Consider the following 6,252-nt stretch of genomic DNA (forward strand, 5'->3'; position numbering starts at 1 on the left):
ATGAAGCATCGAACTTTACATTGCAATCCGGGGATGTACTGTATGGTGATTAACATAATATAATAAAAAAATCATTATTAAAAAAAAATAAAAATAAAACAGAAGGTAGTGAATCAAAATGAATTGACAAGTTTAAGTTTTCTACCATTAACAAAGCCTGAATTGAGCCAAAGAGATATAAAGAAAAGGACTGCCCCCTCTTTTCTGCAGACCCAAACTGAAATAGTGAATTTCATACTTGAGACAAACCTCACTTTGATTTTTATCCTATTGGTTTAAGCATTTTTTAAATCATTTAAACTTTCTACCTGTTTTTTATTGATCACTAAATTATTTCTTTTTTTTTTTTTAAAGATTTTATTTATTTATTTGACAGAGATAGAGACAGCCAGCGAGAGAAGGGAACACAAGCAGGGGGAGTGGGAGAGGAAGAAGCAGGCTCCCGGCGGAGGAGCCTGATGTGGGGCTCGATCCCGTAATGCCGGGATTACGCCCTGAGCCGAAAGCAGATGCTTAACCGCTGTGCCACCCAGGCACCCCTAAATTATTTCTTTTTAAGCTTTTCTGCTTTTTCCTCTATGTTCTCTATTTTATTGATTCATCTTTATTTTATTGATTCATCTTAATCTCCCCTTTCATTGTTTATTAAAATCTCATCTACTTATCTCTTTAGAGTTACATATAATTGCAATGAGTAGCAAAGACTGTATAGCTAGATCTGTAAGGTGATGTCTTCAACCATCAATTCAACACTTTAAAAAGGAAAATGGGGTAACAATTATTTAAAATGGAAGATAAGCCAGGCAATTTAATTTAGATCTGTATAATTTAACTTAATCTGTGTTACTGTGTAACTGTATAATCATTCAGCTTAACTCCATTAAAGATGGAGTCTGGAAGCCCCGAAGGGGGAGCTGTCACATAATACCACTTGCCATAAAAGCATACCTCACAGTCCCCAGCAGGAAGAAGCTTATTTACAGACCACAGCATTTAGAAGGAAGAATTTCTCCTTGCCCAGCAACAGCTCAGCCAATGAGAATACAGCAAAACAGCCCCTCCCAGCTCTTTTGCCCTATAAAAGCAAGTCCCTCTCTTCTGTTCTGTAGACTTGTCTCTAATTTGTCAGAGTTTGCTTGTGGAAATGCCTTTGTTATTCCTGAATAAGATCATCTTGCTGGTAAAATAACAGGCTCTTCTGTTTTTTAGGTCAACATTACACGGCAACCACAAAGGTACCTGAAGGAGATAACCCCTATGAGACTAACAACCCCCAGAACTGTGTGAGGTACTCACATGAGCTCCTGTGCTGTTTCTCTGCTTCCATGGGTCATCTCTTTCCTTTTGGTTCAGGGAGTCTCCTCTTAGATCCAAGCTCCCTTCTTCTGGTTGGCTTTTGGTCTGACTTTACTCAGGATCTGTTTTTTTTTTTTTTAAAGATTTTATTTATTCTTTCAACAGAGAGAGAGAGACAGCCAGCAAGAGAGGGAACACAAGCAGGGGGAGAGGGAGAGGAAGAAGCAGGCTCCCAGCAGAAGAGCCTGACGTGGGGGTCGATCCCAGAACGCCGGGATCACGCCCTGAGCCGAAGGCAGACGCTTAACGATTGAGCCACCCAGGCGCCCCAGGATCTGTTTTTTTGTTGTCATTTTTATGAAGGCATTGTCCTTCCTGGTGAGTGCTCTTCTGCTTTCTGAAGCTCTGGTTTTGAGTAATGGTATCCCATCTGTTAAAATTTCTCAGGAGCATCCTCTGTCTGGGTTTTACACTTAAAAATTACAGTTCAGTCTCATGCACATTTTTAACTAATTGGACCAATGTAACAATACATAATTTAGAACTCGAGTGGCCATTTTGGGGGATTTTTGATCTCCTCAAACTTGCTTTTCTTAGAACCAAGTTAGAAGGCCGTGAGTGTAAAATAAAACACACTGAATGGGATGCCTATTTCATTTGTTCTCTTGAGGCTTCCAAGTGTGATATTCAGGACTCTAAAATCACCTCTTTACAAAGTACCATTTCTAAGCTAAGCAAGGCACACAAACAAAAGAAATTTAAGAAGGTTTTGAGGCCTTTCCCCCCTCTCCCATCCCATTTGTCTTTATCTCTACCTCCTTTATACCATCTAATTCCTCATTCTAATTCTCTCACTGAACTTTCCTTTTTTGGGGAACCTCTCCCTGCTCCCTCCTTCTCCAGCCCATTAGAAGCTGCCCTTTTAAAGTCAGATCCTCTGAGGATTCTCATGCTAAGCCCCTAATTTCCTATGTCCCTTGGACTAAGGCCATACTATAAGCCATAGTCAAAGATTTTCCTAGAATTACTGAAAATCCTCATAAATTTGTCAAGGACTTAATTAGTCACCCAGACTTATTAACCAGGTTCCTCAATTTGTTCACATGCTCATTGGTGAAGGCCAAGCCCAACAGTGGATGAAACAGCTGAGGGGATTCTCTTCAAAATTTCAAACTCTCTACAGCTCTGCATGTAACGGCCTTGTTATATGATCAGGCTCAACAAGCACTAAACTACTTCACCTGGGAAATCCCAGCACTTTCCCAAAACCTTTTGATTGAAATAAGATTCAGGCTTGTACTCAGAAATGCAGTGAACCTGTGCGTAACTGTTAGCGTCAACTCCAAATTGTTTTCAAGGAAAATTCTGGCCTTCCTCTGGATGTTGAGTCACTCAGGTAGCCTTCCACTCTATGTTCGTTAATGGGCTGAACTGAGATCTTTCCCTTCTAGTGAAAATGCAAATCATCTCGCTGCACCCTAGAGGATTCGATTAACAGGAAGGCCACTAAAATCCTTATTTTTCAATTCCGATAAATGGAGGCCTCTAAACAAAACTAAACCCCTCCCAATGTGTCTGCCACTATTGCAAAAATTCAGGATGTTGGAAGAAAGATTGTTACAAACTTAAGCACTCCAGGTGCCCTCAGCCCACTAACCAGCCTTTCCAGTGCCCTCCTAACTTCCCATCTGGGGACTCCAAGGAATCGCAGAGCCTTCTTCCAATCCTTCCTCATAACCAGCTTGGATAAATAACTCTCAAGATTGGGAATGAATTTCTCTGTCATTAACACTGGAGTCACACTCCTGGTGCTCAACCCTACTGTTACTAAACAGCTCCTGCCTCAAAATATCGAAATGGTTCAAATAGTGGGGGTCTCTAACAAACCTCAACAGGTTTCAATCGCTAAGCCCATTTTTTCCTTTTGTTTAGGCCCTCTGAAAGATACTCATCATTTTATCCTTTGTTCCTCCATCTTTATTCATATATTGAGCTGTGATTTCTTAGAGAACTATCTTGCTGGAATTTGTTTCTCCCAAAAGGGGGAGATAATTTTAGAATTTGATAGCAGCAACCAGGTGAATCAAATGACCCTTCAACATCTTTTATTTGCTCCCTCTCTGATGGCACTGGAGCTAATTTTAAGGACACTAACAATTTGTCCCTACTGGATCCACTTTCACCTTCATTATGGGCAAAATCTTCAACTGATATTGGTAGAATCCACAGTGCACATCCTATTCAGATCCAAATATATCCCTCAAAACCTCACCCAGAATTAATCAATACCCTGTAAACAAACCCTTCAAGGATCAAGCCCACAATAGAATATTATAAGGCTCAGGGCCTCCTCCTTCCTGTACTAGTCCTTGTAATACTCCTATTTTGCCTGTGAGTAAACCCAATGGCCACAGATGGAGATTTGTCCAGGATCTCTGAGCCATAAACAATACTGTTATCTTTCATCACCCTGTTGTTCCAAATCCCCATACTTTGTTAGATTAGATTCATGTAGTGCCTTCTTTAGCATCCGTGTGGATAAGGGCAGCCAGTATCACTTTGCCTTTATTGGGGAAGGAAAACAATACACCTAACAGTGATATTGCAAGGTTTGACCAAAAGTCCTTTCCAAACTTTAAAAGCAGAGTTAGATGTATAAAGTTACCTATAGGCTCTACATCATGACAATTTATAGATGACTTCTTTGCTCCCCTTCTCAGGCCTCGGCAGGAAGACAGCATCCACTTGTTAAAATTTCTAGCCTTATGGGAACAACGAAGCCTCCACAGAGAAATTGTGGTTTGCTTATACTCAGGTTTGATAGTGGGAGCAGCTGCTTTTACAGCAAGGGCTATATTTAGGTCCGAATGGGTTCCATGGCATCCTAAACTTTTCTAAACCCAAAACTAAGTGCCAATTATGAGGTTTTGGGCTAGCGGGCCACTGCCAAAATTGGATTCTAAACTTCCCTCTTATGGCCCAACCCCTATATGTTTTATCAAAAACAAAAAACCTGACCCTATTATTTGGGAAGATCAGGGTAAACTTAACCTTGAAAGCTCTAAAGGAAAGCTTGATAAATTCCCCTGCCCTTGGACATACCCATTATCAACTTCCATTTTTTCTTTTTGTATTTGAAAGGGAAGGGAACCGCCTTGGGTTGCTCACCCAAAACATGGAACCACCAACTACTGATAGGGTATTATAGCCAACAGCGAGACCCTGTGGCACAAAGGTACCCCCCCCCTTGCCTCAGAACTATTCCTGCCACCACCCTGTTAGTCAAGGTCACTGGAGAGCTAGTCATGGGATCCCTTCTAACAATCTAGCTCTTCCTACAATGGAAGCCCCCCTGAATTCTCATCCACTCAATACCTTTTGGCCAGTCCTCTCACCTCCTATGAAATCCTCTTGCTAACCACTCCTCATTTAACTCTTTGTCACTGGAATAGTCTCAACCATGTCACCCTTCCTCCCTCTGTTATGGATGACACTCCCCATGACTGACAGATCACCTCCCGACCCCTTGTGATGATTTACAGGAAACTCCTTTGGATAATGCTGACTTTTTGTGATTTACTGATGGTTCTTATTTAAAAGGTGAAAATGGTAAATGTTGGGTATTCTATGGCAACCCCCTACAACGTTGTCGAGGCAGAACCTTTAACCTTGGCTACCTTGGCTCACCAGGCTGGATTGTACACTCTAGCTTAGGCCTGCATTTCAGCAAGGGCAAAAACTGCAAACGTTAATACGGATAGAAGGTATGCCTTTGCAGTAGCTCATGACTTTGGAATGACATGGAATTAGTGAGGCTTCCTCCTTTCCAGTGGGGACAAAAAAAAAAAACACCCAGCCTTTATGTCCATGAATTATTAGATGTCAGATCCTTGCCAGCTGCTTTACCCATTTTCAAGGTACCTGGGCATTCCTGATATGATTTCTTTTGGAAGCTAAAGGAAACCACCTTGCTGATATTTCTTCAAAGAATATGCTTTCAAAGGAATGAACAACCAAGCCTATGCCATGGTCCAAAGGAATGTTCTCCCAAGTGATAATCTAGAAAAATTGACTAGAGACGCCCATATTGGCCCCCAAAAAGGAAAAACAATTTTGGAAATCTAATAACTGTTGATTCAATTTAAAAAAAAAAAACTCTGGCTTGGATCAAATAATAATCCAGTTCTGCCAGAGACTATCTAAAGTGCCCATTACTACTGTATATACATTGAATCATTGGTCTACTGATAAAATGATAAACTTCCTAAACTAATACTGGTGGGTATTTATTAACAAGCCTGCAAAAGGTGTCTGCTCTGCTTAACCCCCTGCCTGAAGTACAATTCAGGAAAACCTGTTCACACTGCTCCCAGACACTTTAAATTGTCCAACAGACTACTTGAGATTTGGCAAGTGCACTTTATTCAGCTACCCCCATTTCACGGATATAAATATGTCTTGGTAATGGTTTGTATTTTTTCTCATTGAACTGAAGTTTTACCTTGAGATAGCCACTGCTAGTTCTGTGCTAAACTCCTACTAGGAAAGAACACCCTTACCTGTGAAACCTCCCTCAAATCTCAGGTCTACCCTCTTTGGAACCCATAAACTCTTACCCTTTGAGATAACCATAGGATGCTTAGTGTACTTGGCTCTTGCTTCTTCCAGTCTACAGATGGTAAAAGGTGGGGATATAATTCAGTATTGCAAAGGCCTAACAGTTTCTGTTGAGAATAACCACGCTTTAGTAGAAGAATCAGCAGCATGTTCCCGAAAGACAAAGACCTTAAACACCACATCTTGCAGTCTGGAGATTTCATCTATGGAGGAAGACCTCTCCAGAAAGACTCTTCAACCCCACTGGACAGGCCCCTATCAGGTGCTGTTAACCCACTCTTGTGCTATCAAACTCCAAGAAGTAGGCTCTTGGATCCCTGTGTCACATCTAGAGAAAGC

Source organism: Ailuropoda melanoleuca, chromosome 20, assembly GCF_002007445.2.
Source record: "Ailuropoda melanoleuca isolate Jingjing chromosome 20, ASM200744v2, whole genome shotgun sequence".
Classification (NCBI taxonomy): domain Eukaryota; kingdom Metazoa; phylum Chordata; class Mammalia; order Carnivora; family Ursidae; genus Ailuropoda; species Ailuropoda melanoleuca.